General features: G+C 41.9%; 1 long non-coding RNA gene across 2 annotated transcripts in view; it reads left to right on the top strand.

Moving 5' to 3' along the window:
* The window catches only part of LOC138284560 (uncharacterized), a 174,338-nt gene extending 159,885 nt beyond the window's left edge, over positions 1-14,453 (top strand). For both annotated transcript variants that reach the window (XR_011201421.1, XR_011201426.1), the window contains exons 4-5: positions 10,107-10,235; positions 14,150-14,453. This is a non-coding gene — a long non-coding RNA (uncharacterized lncRNA). The remainder of the gene's footprint in view (positions 1-10,106; positions 10,236-14,149) is intronic.
* Positions 14,454-17,903: the final 3,450 nt, after the last annotated feature.

The raw sequence follows: 17,903 nt of genomic DNA, 5'->3' as shown, positions 1-17,903 counted from the left end.
GGCTATCAGTGAACTGGCTAAACATATAATTAATAATCCATATAAAATAAGTACAAATATTTTAAAGCTCTATTGGGTGGAACTACATTACATTAAACAAATTAGGTGGAAAAGCTAAGCCTATGTCTCTCCAAAAGTAATATAATTATCGTGATGTTCACTAATTATTTCCAGATTAGTGTATGATTAAAATTCCATGACAGATTTTACCAGAGCTATCCAGCCAGGGGCGGCTCCTCCGCTAAGGCGGAGGAGTGTCGACCCACTGGAATGTAGAAAAAGGAAAAATTAAATGATAAAAACGCATGTTATTATCATTTTATTTTTCCTGGGAGTAATGGGGCATGGTAGGAGCGGGCTGGAGTAGGGCTGGAGGAGGGGTATATGCACCACAAAGTGCGCATGTCTGTTTGGCTGGCCGTGTTGGGCTGGCCAAACAGACATGCACACTTTGCATGTTCTCTGCAGAGCTGTATTGCACAGCTGAGTGGAGAACATACACAGGCTCAGACTCCCACTCCAAGTCTGATCGGCAAAGCAGGCTGCTCAGACCAATCACAACGCTGCTATCATGCAGATTTTTTTTAATCCTTGTCCCATCCCACCCCACCACCCCTCCTCAGTGGCAGCCGACACTGTATCCAGCAGGTCTCCAAGTGACTACTCAACCTCCCTTTTTGCCAGTGAGATTTAAAGATGATGCATTTGGTTTTCAGCAGGGATGGTTATCAGGCATGGGTATCAATACAAAAGGATATATGCTGATGAGTGAACTGCAAGAGCTACCACAAAGAACACAAAGTACAGATTGCAGGAGATAAGAGGAGAAGAAGGCATGGATGTCCTACACAGTTGGGGTGACTGATCTATTGCCAGGCAAAAGCGCCAAATACTGTGCCATAGCTACAACACGGATTGCCCAAGCACAGCAATAACTTTCAAACTCCATGTATAATGGAAACCCCCTTTAAGAAAGTGTTTTGAGGAAATGAATTGTGTTTTTTATAACTATCTCTGGCACTTGAACAAAATAAGAATGTGCTTTGCACAGCAATCAGCTTTTTGCAGTGGGATCTGTGTGCGGGGCATGACCTTTGGCCACTCCTTGCTTCCATTCCCCCATTAGTCTCGAGTCTACTGTTCACAGCCTTTGGTCATTGCCAGTGAGCTCTAGAAGCAGGGTGCAGCTTTCAAACAAGCCTTTTGCCCACTACAGATGGCACCGACAGTGTTTTGCCATCCTTTCGTAATTATGGAGATCACTGGGTAGTTGTGCCAGAAGGGCCTATTGATATTACCAGGAAACACATAAGGAAGTATTATAAACTAGGGGTGAGCATATCTCGCGTAATTCATCTAGTGTAATCATACAGAATTACCTGAAAATTCTGCAAGATTGTGCAGAATTATGTCAGATACATCTCGCAAAGTTCCGATCAGAAAAATGATGCTGATGACGCTGTTCACACTGAAAAAAACTGCGAGTGACATGTCACACTGTGCAAGCGTGAAGCCATTTTGTCAACTTAGTCCTGCTCCTCTCATGTTTCCTGCCTAGTGTCCCTATCCAACCCAATCCATCCCCATTCTGCTCCTCCTCTAACCTTTTTAGGGTCGAGCCAGCGTCGCATGCGCTTGCACATGTGTATCGCTAGCGAGACGCTTTAGGTATTAGAAAAGGGTTCGGAGCCCTGTCGACTTCACGTCAGTGTGTTTCATTGGCAAGTTGGCTTGCCTGTTGAATCCACTTCTTTTGATTAGTAGAAGGCACGCATACGTCATGCCTTTTTCGGTGGCGAGCCCTCCTCGAGCGCAGCGACCAAGTACAGAAAATATGCAAGGCTCGCTGGGTTTGTGGACTACTTTTTCTCTGTTTTCGCAGCACGATCTCGCTGGGCAGAAGTCCAGCGCTTCGCATACTACCGACCTTGCTTCTCAGTTAATTGCACTTTTGCCGATAGGTATTATTAGTGTGAACTTTAGCAGCGTGATCGTGCTGTTTTTTTTTTTTAAGCAAGAAAAATACCGGTTGGGAGTTTACAACTCTGAACAGCTGTAACTCCGACAAATGTGAGACCCTAGTGCATTGCAAATGCTTGTTTAAATTTTCTTTTTACTTTTTATGACTTTCGGGCTCCCATGTGTGTTTATTTGTTCTTTTTCCCAGTTAGACTATAGTTGGTACCCGTACCAACCAACACCTAGTTATAGCAGATTCAGGCAGAGCGGCTGAGTCCTGCACCCACTGTGGCCAATGGCTGTGTTAGGGGGTGACGCCTCACCACTTTTTAGTGAAGCTGAGGAGGCAATGCTAGTTTTTTATTTGCAGCACCAACTCCGCTTCATGCTGGCAGCAGGTGGCAGGCCCGGTTAGGGGCTACGACCTGGTGGAGCAATGACTTAGGTGGGGGAGACTGCTAAGCTGCATGCACTGCCACATCAGGGTCTTCCGCACCCAGCAGCAAGTGATGCACCTCTGGGCCAACATCATCGACCAAGAGCAGGACCTGCTCAGAGTGGAAGTGACAGGGCTAGGTAGGTGATGCTTTGTAAAAGTTGTTTTAATATTATATTTATGACTTTTTAGTCCGAATTACATCATATATATATATATATATATGTGTGTGTGTGTGTTTGTGTGTGTGTATGCAAAAAATAAATATATATATAAAAATATATATATAGGTATACATATATATATAAATATTTTTTATCTCTCACTCCTTGCTTGCATCCCTTTGTATACAAAAATCTGACAATAAAAAAACGGGCTCAAAAGAGACAGGCAGCTTGGCGTTCAGGTTCCTTCAAATCCAGTTTATTAAATCATTACATTAATTAACAAAAAAGGTGCAATAATGGTTGACACGTTTCGCCTGCAGCCTTCTACAGGGCCATCCAGTTTTGTCGTCCAGAGTTCCCATTTAAAGATATGAGGTTTATTCCCCACCACCTTAAAAAGCAACTAGACTGCACACCTATCTAAATTTCAGTTTGACTCTCCTAACCACCATATTGATGTAATACTTCCTTCATTAGTAAGAACATTCCAGATGGTATTCCTTGTTCTGAGAGGAAAATGGAAAAATTATGTAGTTCTTTTTTGGTCTGTACTTCGATTGTAGGGTAATAATCAAAGATGAAAATAGAGAATAATTTTCGGTAAAGTACCTATACAATCTTATACTTCAATTCCTATAATTAATTACAGTGCAACAAAGTGACAACAAATTATTTTTTTTATATCCTAATGTAGGAGACATATATTTCCAATTTCATCTAATATGTTCATCTTCACCCACACATCCTAATAAAGTGCAATACAGACACAAATTTGAAAAGTCCAACCAGTAAATATCCAATTATTTAAGTCATGGCTTATTTTCCTAAAATGCAGTCTCATAAATTGCATGGCTATGATTCTAAGGTGCGCCAGTAACAGTACACATAACATCATATTGCTCAACACGGTCATCTCTATCAATAGGGAAAAAGTAAAAACCAGTCACTCAATAATACACTATCAGTTGGCCTGTGCACATTTGAAAAACAGTGTAATAAATCACACGGCTATGAGTATCCATAGCATCTTATTGCACAATGCGGCCATCAAAATTAAGTGCATTATGAGAAGAAGTAGCAGTCTGTCATCCAATAAAAAAACACTATCTCTTGGTCTGTACATATGTAAAGCACATTCTAGATAATTCATTTTGAAAAAGTATATTAATTGCACAGTCCCTATTCAATCATGTGTTAATTACAATACAAATGCCAAAAGAACAGATGATGGACAGAATGTGGAACAAATCAAACATTCACCCCCAGTCAAAGATCTGGGTTTAATCCATCATTTTCTTTGCTCGCCATGCCATTCCATTTTGGACCCAGGCATAGGCAAAAAACCTTTGACCGTGCTCCCCATGGGAATAGTCCAGCCCTGCTGCCAAGCCAGGTCTTTCCTGGACCAGAAACAAGCATCCTGTACCGTTTCGGGTTATCACCCCTCATCAGGCAGGCTAGCCTGAATCTGGGAGTATAGCGAGTGTTAGAAATGGGGTCTTTGGTTGGCAGTCAGGTTACCCCTGTCCAAGCAAGGACCCACACTCTAGTCAGGGTAAAAGAGAATCACCCTCAGCTAACCCCTGCTCACTTAACTTCAGAGTGCTAGGTGTAAAGTATTTGTACCAACAAACAAAGAAACTTAATGAAAACACTACAAAATGACACAACACAGGTTTAGAAAAATAGAAAATATTTATCTAAACAAAACAAGACCAAAACGACAAAAATCCACAATACACAAGTTACGTTATCAATTAAAAACCAAAAAGAGTCTTCATGTAATTTTAAACACAACGCTAACACTGTTAGCGTGAAAAATGTACCTGGGTGCGTCACAAATAACCCTGCACGGGCGAGTGTGCATCAAAAAGGGCTTGCAATGCGTCAATTTCACTCACGAGTGAGACCTTGCGTCATTTCTCCTTCAGTCAAGTCAGCGTGCGTCGTTTCTTCTCTCCGCAGGAGAGCAATGCGTCGATTCAAACAGCACTCTTGGGTCCAGACAGGCCTTGCATCGTTTTTGCACGCCCAGCGATGTTTGCGTCAGCAATCCTGTCGGACAATGATCTGAAACCACGCAGCGCGGGTTGCGATCTCACCAGCCTCCATCAATGATGCTGCGCATCATTTCTCCAGCCGTGGGCGTTGATCTTCCGGTCGAGCGTCGATTTTCAGCGTCAAAGCCGGCGGCGCGTCGATTTTTCTGCCGCAGATCGGAGTTGCATCGATCTTTTCCCCGCACGGCGTGCGTGGATTTCTCACTCTTGGGCTGCCAGCCTCTCCTGTCAGGGTCCCGGCAACTGGATGGGCACCACTTGGCAGAGTGGGAGTCTCAGCAGAGGCTCCAGGTGCTGGCAGAGAGAAATCTTTGCTGTCCCTAAGACTTCAAACAACAGGAGGCAAGCTCTAAATCAAGCCCTTGGAGAGTTCTTCACATGAACGAAGGCAACACAAAGTCCAGTCTTTGTCCTGTAGCACAGGCAGAAGCAGCACCTGCAGGAGTGCTGCACAAAGCACAGTCCTCAGCTCTCCAGCTCTTCTCCAGGCAGAGGTTCCTCTTGGTTTCCAGAAGTGTTCTAAAGTCTGTGGTTTTAGGTGCCCTTCTTATACCCATTTTGCCATTGTAGTAGGCTTACTTCCAAGAAAAGTCTCTCTTGATTGTGAAATCCTGCCTTGCCCAGTCCAGGCCCCAAACACACACCAGGGGGTTGGAGAGTGCAGACACAGCCCTTTCGAGTGTGTGTGACCACTCCTCCCCTCCCTCCTAGCACAGATGGCTCATCAGAATATGCAGGCTACACCCTAGCTCCCTTTGTGTCACTGTCTAGTGAGAGATGCAACCAGCCCAACTGTCAAACTGACCCAGACAGGGAATCCACAAACAGGCAGAGTCACAGAAATGGTTTAAGCAAGAAAATGCTCACTTTCTAAAAGTGCCATTTTCAAACACACAGTCTCAAATTAAGTATTTTTAAATTGTGAACTCAGAGACCCCAAACTCCACATGTCTATACACTCCCAAAGGTAATCTACACTTTAATCATATTTAAAGGTAGCCCCCATGTTAACCTATGAGAGGGACAGGCCTTGCAACAGTGAAAAACAAATTTAGCAGTATTTCACTGTCAGGACATATAAAACATATTACTACATATCCTACCTTAACCATACACTGCACCCTGCCCTTTGGGTTACCTAGGGCCTACCTCAGGGGTGCCTTACATGTAAGCAAAGGGAAGGTGTATGCCTGGCAAGTGGGTACACTTGACAAGTCGAATTTACAGTTTAAAACTGCACACACAGACACTGCAGTGGCAGGTCTGAGCCATGTTTACAGAGCTACTAATGTGGGTGGCACAACCAGTGCTGCAGGCCCACTAGTAGCATTTGATTTACAGGCCCTGGGCACCTCTAGTACATTTTACTAGGGATTTTACTAATAATTCAACTATGCCAATCATGGAGAAACTAATCAACAATACAATTTACACAGAGAGCATATGTACTTTAGCACTGGTTAGAAGTGGTAAAGTGTTCAGAGTTCTAAAGCCAACAAAAACATGTCAGAAAAAATAGGAGGAAGGAGGTAAAAAGATTGGGGATGTCCCTGCAAAAAGGGCAAATTCCAACAGCGAGTATGGGATCCACATCTGAGCATACCTTTCCCAATTAGAGCACTAGACGTTAAAAGAAAAGATTATTGACAGACTGCAGGACCAATCAAACATTCACCCCCAGTCACAGATCCTGGTTTTATTCCATTATTTTTTTTTGCTTCCCATGCCATTCCAGTTTGTACCCAGGCATATGCAAATCAGTCTTGACCCTGCCCCCCATGGGAACAGTCCAGCCTGAACTGCCAGGCCAGGTCCTCCCTGGACCAGAAACAAGCATCCTGAGACTGGTTTGGGGGTATCCTCATTAGCCAGGCAAGCTTGAATCTGGTGGCATATCAAGCACAGGACCCACTTCTGGGCATGCCCTTCCCACTTATTCTGACAAATGCAAATAAAAAAGATAATGGATGGAATGGAGAACATATCAAACAGTCACCCCTAGTCACAGATTTGGGTTTAATCCGTCTTTCTTTTCAGAGTGATCTATTTTAATTCCGAACTTCTGAGTGTCAGTTCTAAATCATCACCATTCCAGTACATAAATCACATATGTGGTCTCACAAGTGATCCATTTCTTTATAGTCTTTATCTGGCCATGTTGGAGCTCAAACCTCATATTATTGAGACCATGCAGACATGCCATACATTTTGTACACTTCCAAAAGCCATTTCATTAATTTTCTTCTTCAGCCAACTAGGTGCCTCAGGTTTGTAATTCATCATAAAGCATCTTTCTAATAGATCTCCCAATGATGAAGTCTTTGGTTGGTCTGGTAACAGTTCCCTTGGAAAGTCATTGAGTCTCAGTATCTTCCAGTTGGTTTCAACAACTCTTTTATTTCTAGATGAGACCTATTATAATCAAGAATGAATCTTATTTCTTCCTCTTTGTTAAGATGTTCACATTCCTTTTTTTGTCAGCAGGAGATTCTCCCTTCTCCTCTCTCTCCCTCTCTCTACCTCTTTTCAGTGCGTCATGCAGTACCATTGTTGGTTAGCCTCTGTTTATAAATCTTATCTACAGCTCATTGGCTTGTTGTTCAAATTTCCAATTTTCTGCACAATTGAGTTTCTCCCTAAGGAGCTCGCCATGTGACACACTCCATTTTGATGCCCAGGAGTGTCTGCTGTTAGCATGCAATATACTGTTACTTATAGTAGATTTTCTATTGATCCGGGTATAAATGTTATCACCAACAGCATAAAAATATATCCAAACAAAATAATTTGTGTTGCATTGATTTCATAGGTGAATTTTAAATGCTGTGGATAGTTGTTTATTGACTTACTAAACCTTTCAAAATGCTCCTTGGCACCTTTACATATTACGATTAAGCCATCTATGTATCAGACCCAAACGCATTACCTGCTGTAGCAGTTCTGCATTGTTTTCAATCCAAACAGTCTCTGCCTCCCACCTTTCCATTGTTAAATTGACATACATGGGGGCAAAGAAGTACCCATGGTGGTGCCTTGGTTTTGCAAATAGTAGTCTCCAAAAAAACACATTGTCTGTAAGTCACAAGCCCATCAGTTCTAACAACATCTAAGAGTGCTCCGTCAATCTAACCGATCTTAACCTTAAAAAGTACCTGCAGGCTTTTAGCTCATTTGAGAGTTGTATTGATGTATATAGAGAGACAACATCTATTATTGCACTCCATCAATTGAATTTCTGAAGAATGTCACTAATCCTATTTAAAAAATCTATAGAATCAAAGATAAGATGGTAAGTTTGGCACACATGGAAACAAAAAATAAATCATTAAACCTGGAGGTGTTTTCAGACAGGGAATCAATTGAACTCACAATTGGTCATCCCAGATGGTTTGCAATATCTTGTGTACCTTTGGTAGAATGTATATTGTAGCTCTTATTGGGTGGCCTTTTTTTCTATATTCATAGTTTTACTAGTTCAGCAAGACAGCTTCAATCCAATTCTTTAATTTCTGATGAAATATAATAGTGGATTCAGCAGTCTGGGCATTTATTTTTCTCCTTTTGCTCCTTTTTGGCAATATCATTCGAGCCTTCTTCTATGATCTCTTGGAATACATCAATCTTGTTAACATCTGGCAGCTGAGGACAGAATTTGGACTTGGGTCTACATTTGCTGTGTATTGTTGCATCTGTGGAGATTTCTGCCATCTCACAGCATTCCAAGTCAGAGAGACCTTCTGTACTTAATAGTGCTTCTGTGATGTTGGATTCCTTTTCCAATTCTAAGGGAGATTTCAAGGCACCCAAATCATTTGTTATGTGATTAGAAATGACAGAAAATCCACCCATTTTTTTGTTTGTGTGGTCTCTGTGCAAACAATCTTCCCAGACTGGCCTAGCCACTGAGATGCCTCTCTTTGATGAAGGGTGTGCATAGTAGGGTGTGAGAAGACTCTTTACTCTATTCACAACTCTTCCCAAGCCAATGGGTGTAAATAGTAGACTCTCATAAACACCCTCTACAGTAAGACTCCTTCCTACAGTAACAAGCATGCATACCGAATGTATTCAAATATCACTTACTCCTTCCTATTAGTCACAGTCCCACGAGCGCCTCATTGGATCATAACTATTTTTTTTATGAACCTTCTACTCGTCACAGGACTTATCTCTTTCACACTTACTCTCAATAACAAGGACCGCCATACACATTTCTACATTTATTTCTACTACTCAAGTGTATTGATAACTCCTTTTTACTATTTACAATCCCATGAGAGTCCTGCAAGATCATACAAATTATACAAATTAGATATAGATTTAAATACATTTATATTCTTCACAGTGGTTATCCCTTAAACACCTTCTCTCTCATTTCATTTCTTACATTCCAACATCCAGCCACTCAGAGTGCTTGTGGGACTTGCAGGAGCCTCTCTTTCCCGCAAGATCTTTTGATGTTTGGGTGCAATTTTAGTAGTATTTTTTCTGTTGAGTGTAGGTAGTTTATTTAAAGCGCTAAATGAGTACACAGGAAACACCTGTGAACAAGGTCCGGTGTGACCGAAACGCGTCAGGAGATTCCTGTCTTGTTTGTTTGTAATCCCACGAATGGAATAAAAGTTTAATTATTAATTGCACAACGACGGAGTGCGGTTCTTTTCTCTTGACAAAGTGAAAGAGAAATCCCCTTCTTTTGATATATATATATATATACATATGTAAATTGCAATTTATTTGACCACTCCCTTGCAGCAAAGGATGTGGATGTGGACATATGTGCCTTCAGGTGCAAAAAGGTAATTTAATTGTGTGTGTGATTGTACCATGTTTGCAGCAAATTGGGTGCATTTCAGAAGTTGTTAATGTAGATGTGTTCCACTCACGTTAATTAATGGACTTTTTGCATCTGTGAGGGCCAGCGCGCACTGTCTTTGTTTCAGGAGCAGGCATCTCATAACTTAGGTTATGGTTTCTCTGTCTGCTTTCAGGTGTGAACTGTGAATGTGGTCCACAAAGTAATCAGGCATGTTGTGACTGTCAGAATGACAGGGAGGGTGTAGGACTGGAGGACTGGGAGGGATGTGGGGTGACATCAAGAGAATCATACACTCCTGATAGAGTTCCACGGTGAGCCAGGTGTGGGCTTGGTCTGATTTAAGAGGTGTTACTAGCATAGTTTGATAGTCTGATATCAGCTGTGTTGATGTCCTCAGTAACTTTATTTTTCTGATCCAGTTTTCATCTCTCTGAGGTGCATTATGCAAAGGGAGACTGACTTTGCCCATCAAAAGAAACATTTTGTGAAGCAAGGGGAGTAGCAATTTCATTATAAGAAGAAAATAATGTATAGGAAAGAGAACTTATTTTAAGGAGCAGGTCAAAGGAAGAAAAAGGATTGGTTAGTCAGACAGTACAATGTTTAAATGCTCCTTTGTAGAGACTACTAGTGATCACTGTCCTCTTTATCTTTCCTCCTTTCAGAAAAACCAAAGAAAAGAGCCAAACAGAACAAGTAGGGGAAGGTTACCACCAACAGTATCAGCACTGCAGAGGGCCTGGCATAAGGTAGTGCTGAGAAAGGTGCCCGGGCCACTGAATCCATTCCTTCTGGTACTGATAAATATTTTTTCCTTTATTTCTTAGTTTTCACTAGTCTACCAAGTGTGCTTTAAGGCATTCTGTATTTTTCATCTTCTGAACTTCCTTTGGTCTCCTTTAATGTTTGTTATCTCCATATATTTCCTTGTGTTTTCTATAGTTCCTGTTTCTGAAGCTGATAACCTCCTGTTTTCAGCTTTGTTTTCCCTGCCTCTTTTTTATGGTGCCAAATACCTTTACCTTCCGCCTCTTGTACATACATCTCCGTGTGATGCAGTTTGCGAAGGGAGACTGACTTGGCACATAGCTTTCAGAGAGTCAAAATTTAAAAACTGCATGAAGCAAGGGAAAGAGCAATATTATTTGTAGGAACCTGTGTAAGTAAGGGAAACTACTTTATTTTAGGATTGAACTGAAGGGAAGCAAAGGATTGCTTAAGCAGACATGACATTTACTTGCCTCTCAAATGCCCCCTTTTTAACATGTATCTACTAATAAGTACTATTTGGTTTCCTCTTTATTTTTCCTCTTTTCAGGACAGCCCGCCACCATTGATCCCTCACTTCCTCGGTGGGACTGAGCAGACTCCACATGATTAATATTTTCTGCTTGTTTTGAACTTGTATACATCAGGATCGTTTATATTTTCTTCAACTTCCGCATATCTTCTTTAGTGCCCGCTCTAGCCATGCATACCTGCCTCCTTGTTTTTTCTTTTGATTCCCTCAGTTTCTATAGCTGAGTTCCCCCTCTCTGTAGCTGATGTCCCCTGCCTTTTTAAGCAACATTTCTGTCACCCCTGTTTTATATGCCTTGTGTTAGCAATAGATTATTGGTAACGTAAACAGAAACACAGGCCTGAGTGTTCAGACCATGCAGGTTGATACAAGGCTTTAGTGAGCAAACAATACATGGTAAAGGTACAGAGACAGTTATTATGGACCCCAACCGGATGTCATGCCATACAAAGTTATATGATGTCATGGCAGCGCAGCTTGGCATGATACCACCATACAGCCTTTCCGTTTCCTTTCTATATGAAATGGTTTTGCATTTTAAAGAAATACGCTTTTTTAATTTTGAAGAGATTTTATTAGATTTTTACGCATGTTTTGTAAGCTGTCTTTAAAAATGGGGGTGTTCCTACATTTAAGTGCTGCATGACACCTTATTTACTTCGTTTCATTAACTTCTGTCAACCTGTAAATAAATGCTTGTCTGTTTATTTAACATTTTTCTGATTTTAAACAGCAGGCTACTGCTGCTATTTACCGGAGGGCTGCATGTAAAAGTCTGGAAGGCCACAAGTGGCTGCCACAGGTTGTACTTTGAGTATCACTGGTCTAACACAAGTCAAATGGAAATAAAGAATAATTTGTCATAAAGACTACTGGTATAAAGACAGAACAGAAAAAAACATGAAAATAATTCTAAATTCAGAATGGCAGCCAGATCAACATTCAATCTGCTCTTTAAGAGGAAAGATTCACCGTTTACTTAAAAAAAGTTGAGATTTATACACTTCTAGAGGGAGAGATTGAACAATCACTCTGTTGTGACAAAGAAAGTTATATAGAGTAATCCAGTTGTAAAACAGAAAATGCATCACTTAGTAAAATGATATTGGCTCTACAGCTAGTGATACGCTGTACTATGCTGTACACACAAAACCATTCCGCATTTAACAAGCATTTTCAATGCAACGGGTCTTGCATTTGTTTGAGTTAGAGCTATTAGCGTTGTAAAGCAAAAACAGCGATCGCGCAGAGTGTAAAATAAACAGATAAAGTAGTCCGGACTCCAGGCTAAAAACATCGAGCCTCGTATGTTTTTGGTACTTTACTGGTGCTGTGTAGGCGGGCTAAACACCATAAAAGGCATGACGTATGCATGCCTTTCACAAATGAAAGCAAGCTGATTTTAAAAGGCAAGCCCACAAACCAATCTAAGTGACTGACGTGACATGGGTGTGGTTTAAAGCCCAAAAAGAGATTACAGAATGGACGGAGCACTTTGTGCTCGCCTATAAAAATGTAAGCAGAGCATCTGTTCGGCTGCAGTAAGTGATCTTCAATTATATATAACTTTAAATCCGTTCTCTCCAGGAACAGAGTGAGCAAGGCCATTGAGCTAGCTGAATTTCATAAAAATATTTCACATGTGATGGTAGCAATTGAGGCTCCTCAGTGCACAGGCAGAGAGCAAGAAAAGAAGTTAGTGACAGGCACAGCATTTTCACAAGCATTAACAATGTGCAATTTTGAAAACAGGAGTAGGGCAAGGCCCACTAAGGCTAAGCTAAATATTCTCATTATATTAAACACAGTAACACATTGCGAACCTGTCTAGTATTAATTAAAAGTGCAGAATTATTGATTGTGGAATCCACTTTCACAATCCTGCATTAACAATCTCAAAACGCCATGTTGTTGTGGGAGTGCATCCCTCGTCTGCCATAATGGACAGCTGAAGATCCATACAGCCTACTGTGATAGCTTAGTATCTCATCAATGCTTGATGTCAGTAATTAGTGTTGCAACTCAAAGCAGTGATACATGGCACTTTGAATAGGAAGGAGGGGCGCCCTATTCACACCACTCCACATTTAAGATGGCGATCAATCATAAAGTGTACCTTGCAAGTCACTATAACATTTTCAAATCTCAATTTATCTTTTGTGCTTTGCAAATGTGGATTTTGTGTTCACAAAGTCACTGATTTTGCGAATTTCAGTCTTTGCAACCCAAAAAGCTCATAATATTCCCTCAATTGAGGCTTAAAATGGGCCACGCAATCTATGAACGTCGGTTTTGAAAGAAAGGGGTTTTCCTTTATAAAGACTGGATGCTGTCGAAACAGGACTGGGGCACAATAGAGTGCATTTACACAAGTAGGCCGATTTCTTCACTGTACTGACTGATGTAATTCGGGGTGGCAGAGCACAGACCTCGTCTTCACTTTCAAAGCGATACTTAACACTGCAACTATTCATGAATGTGAATAGAAGGCCCAGCAGGATAAACTCTGATTTCATAGCGATATGGGCATACTCAAGCTATGGTTCAATACTCCCTTTCCATTTTGGCATGACTATATGGTGTCAGCTGTATGAAAGAGAGGTTTTTTTTCCAGAGAGCAGAGAGGGTATTTTTCTTTAACGTTAATGTTGCCCAATTTTGCACTTGTAAAAGGTCCTAACCAAAATCTGGCTCTTGGTTTTGGCAAGAGATTTGATTTCTGTAAGATGTTCTTTGCCAGCAGGAAAGCAGCACTTATGAGTGTTTCTTCAGTGAATGTCTCTGATACCTCAATAGAGCCCGCGTCCCCTTAAGGATCTGGTTGGGGCTGTTGGGTGACGCGGATTTAGAGTGTTTATATTTCATATAATGAATGCAGTCCGAAAGCCCTGAACTAACATTATGTCAATCCAAAAATCCAGTCAAACAGTGTCAGAATTCACTGTGTGGGAACAGCTACCTGCCTGACATGCCACCACAAGACCGCACTTGAGATCCTTCCAGCACAAAGGGCGCAGGGGAGCACCACGAGGAGCTTATGGGCTGGTGCCATCAGACAGCTCAACTGAAAGTGGCGTCTAGGGGTTCAAGCTGCAGGATATTTCATAATACATGTAATTGTTAATTCACAGGGCACAAACAAGAAACTTAGGATGTTACACTGCGAGCTGTACTGCATTTAGAGGGGACTTTGACACATGGCAGTGGAACTCTTCTTTGCAGAACAGAAGTTGGTTCCAAGGTATATTTGTTGGCCAAGGAGACATACCATTCATAGTATTCTAACAAAAAAAAATATTCCGCTGATATTTCAAAGTTAATGACATTCTGTTGCTCATTGAGGGGATTGTGTAATATAATGAGACTCTGGCAAATAATGGAAATGTTGCACATTTCTGTCTGTTTCAGGATATAAGGATCACATATTCCGCCTGGAGAAAAGGGATCTTTCTTAAATGTTCATCGGGAGTGCAAATGATTGGAAGCAGATATTCATCTTCCTAAGGGAATGCACTGAAGTTGTAGCACATATGCAAGTTTTGGAGAGATGTGGTTCAAAAACAGCAATATTTTATTTGAGACTAAAAAAAACTGTCAGCAGATTCCTCAGTGTTACGAACTACTTCCTGAACTTTGTAACCCTGCATAGTAAGAAAAAAAATTATGATACACATTTTCATGTAAGCATTAAAGAACAATAAATATAAATAGACTGCATTTGTAGGGAAATGTGATTTCAATGTAAATCTTGACAATTGAAATAATGTTTGTAACAGAAATAAAAAACTGTCTTTTACAGTCTGAACAAAAATAACACAGGATCAAACCTGCCACTAACAATTGTAATGGAACATCATAACAGGAAACAATATATTGATCCCCCCACACGCATGTTTTATATAGCACCAATTGGTCCACCAGAATGGAGTGGTTGATTCAATGAATGCGCTAATAGATACCAGTTGGTAAGTTTTAAAAAGCATACATATTTACTTATGTGCAAGGTAATGCCTGAATGTCTTATCAGTGATCTTTATTACTCAGAGTACTGCTCTTCTTCATCACAGTCCCTGTTTAGTGAGAGTTACTTACCCTTGAATGAATGAATGAAAAGAAAATTGTACCATGCGCAGCCTCTCCAAGGAGTGCCCCACCGCTTAGCTCATGGTCACAGTGCGGTGTATGATCGTGTCATCTAGTCCCTCATGAAAAGCCAGGTTTTCAACTTTTTTTTCAACACTGAGACAGTGTCCACTGCGCGAAGCTCAAACAGGAGATTATTCCATGCTGATGGTCATAGATAGGAGAGCAACTGTCCCCAGCTCTAGGGCAGCCAATCCTGGGAATTGTAGCAAGAAGACTGTCAGAAGACCACAAATGTCTTGATGGGGAATAGAGGCTGAGCCTTGTTCTGAGGTAACCCATAACTGTCTGCTAAAGTGCCCTATGAACCAACACTAATACCTTAAACATGATTATTTTCCCTATTGTGGTCCAGTGGAGGGCGCATAGGTGTGGGAACATATGCGTTTCTGCAGACAGATTCAAAAGGAAGTGGGCTACTGTGTTCTATACCACTTGAAGTCTATCAAGATGGTATTCGGGAAGTCCAAGATAGAGGGAAGTACCATAGTCTAGTCTCGAAGTTATCAGTGCATGGATGACTGTTTTTCTTGCTGTGAATGACAGGTACTGCAAGAACTTTTTTGTAAATGCATTATTTCAAAGCATGTGCCTACCACTGATTTAATTTATGGTTTGAAGGCCAGCTAATTATCAAATTTGACCTCCAAGTCCTTAGCTGTGCCCCTCATTGGCTTGGAGGTGGGGCATCTTCAGGCCAAAGGTTCTGCCATGTTTCTGGGGGAGTGTTACCAAAGAATAGAATGTTGGTTTTGTCTGTGTTACACTTTAGTTGGTGTATGGCCATCCTGTGGAATACCACTGTCAGACAGGATTTAATAGAATAGCTGGAGATCTCTTCTCCCTTGCGAAACGAGAACAACAGCTGATTGTCATCATCATAAGTTATGACTTTTGTCCCCAAGGCTTCTGATATCTGGGAAAGTGTGGTGGATACACAGCAAATGGTGCTGGGCTTAGGGCAGAGCCCTGAGAAACCCCCACTGTCAGCTCAAGCGACTCTCAGGAGAATGGAGGAATCCAAACCTCAAATTTCTGCCTACCAGAAAGAAGGCAAGCCAGTACAAGGCTTGACCCACTATTCTGATGGATTGGAGATGCTCTGAAAGTCTGGAGCGGGGCACCATGTCAAAGGCTGCTGTTAGATCTAGCAAGATCAGCACTGCCGTCCCTCCGGCATCTAAGGTGCCTTTGATGTATTCGGTTACTTCCATTAGCGCTGTCTCACACAATACGTATTTTTCTTTGTGCACAGTGGGGTGTGCAAGCGCAAACTTGGGTCTCTCCAAACTCTGAATTTCAACAATGCTTGTGTTTCCTTGCACCGAGTGCCGTGCGTGTGCCTAGGTTATCCACACTTCAAAACTCACGGTGACTGTCTCCTTCCGCAAAAAAGTATTGTGTGGAAATAGACCACGGTTTGCATACATTGCAAGTCTTAGCGTTGCTTGTGTGTCCTTAGGAACGCTGCATCGCCTGAGCTGTTGTCAGCTCAAAGTCAGTGTACACAGAACGAAAGTTGGGTGCTCAGCTGTTGTGTAAAACAGAGCAGGTGTGTCAGTAGCACGCAACCACTCCCCGCAGCTTTTGCCTGTTGTGGAAGCAATACCACTAGATGTTATAACCAGATCCCAGAAGTCAACACATATTCCAGAAAAAAGTAAAGTCACTCATAAAAGCAAACAAAACCCTGCCTCAGTGCTGCTCGACACTCGACAGGCTCTACATTTTGAATCCACTTCCATGTTAATGCAAACCGAAAACTACTATATCACTGAAAGGAAATAGAAAGTTGTGTACTAACAAATGCAAGGGTGTGGATCTATAATTCTCTGCGTAGTTGAGAGGGGCAGGGGGTTGTAAGCACCAGTCTGCTTCAATATTGGGAGTTTGGTGACAGGCAAACTGGCTCCTCCTGCCTTTTATGATTGCAAGTTGACTGCCATAGTGCAGTGCATACAAAGAGGACAGATGGGTGAGCACCATCATTTTGCAAAGTAAACTGAGGAAGTGCTCTCGAAATACACTGCGTAAAAGCCATTTCTCTATATTTAGTAAAGTGGCAAGCTGTTTTTGCGGCCAAATATTCCTCTCTCCAAAGCAAGTCAAATGGTCACTATATATTTCTGTTTAATGTTCTGAGTCCTTAGTGTTGAGTGTGAGTACACACTTACCAGACCCCCTGCATTCCTCTTCTGCCCTGGCTCTGTGCACAGAAGCAGATCCTGTTCCCAGGAGCGAGCAAGGCCTCTTTGGTTCTGTATGTTTAGGAGGGAGAGAGGCCTCAGAGCACTGCTACCCACCAGGCGTTGTGTTAAGAGGCAAGTGCTGTGTCCAGGAGAAGGGGCCTCGAGGCGCTGGTGCCTGGGCTCAGGTTCTTGTGTGTTTCTAGGAATTGGTTCGGCATCCAGAAAGAAGCAAGCCCTGGAGGCTGTTAATACCTGGCTCATGCCCAGTGCGGGTGCAATGCCCAAAAAAGAGCAACGCCTCAGCAGCAATGCATGCTTCCCAGGCCCCTGAATACAGAAGCAGGAGTTGTGAGTGACCAGAAACAGGTTTTTCTGTATCCTTGCATGAGGGAAGTCTATTTGCCCCAGCAAGAGCAGACGCAAATCCTGTGCCAAGAGTGAGGGTGTACAAAACCCTGTGTGTTGATGCAGGTGTACATTGCAGAGGTTTTAACTTCCTTCAGATCACCCCCGCTAAATAGAAGCTTAGTTCTATAGTCCGAAATGCATTTCAAATTTTCTCTGAGGTCCTCTTCTGCTTTCCGAACTTGTCGGCGTGGCAACTGCTCTTCCCTTTTGAAGAATAATAAAAAAAATCCTGGTCCAAATAACACTTTCTTTGCACAGCAGCCAAGCCATTAGTTCTACTTTTTGGGTGAATCTTTCACAGCACCTTCAATCAGCCACAACTACACTTGGATTGGAAAGATAACAATGATATTTGGGCGGTAAACTCTGCCACATGGCTGTTGCCGGAGTTTTTGCTGAACTCGGCGCTCCAATCGGAGAGC

This window comes from Pleurodeles waltl, chromosome 1_1, assembly GCF_031143425.1.
Source record: "Pleurodeles waltl isolate 20211129_DDA chromosome 1_1, aPleWal1.hap1.20221129, whole genome shotgun sequence".
Lineage (NCBI taxonomy): Eukaryota > Metazoa > Chordata > Amphibia > Caudata > Salamandridae > Pleurodeles > Pleurodeles waltl.
Note: the sequence above shows the minus strand (reverse complement) of the source record. Positions and strands in the feature narration are given on the sequence as shown.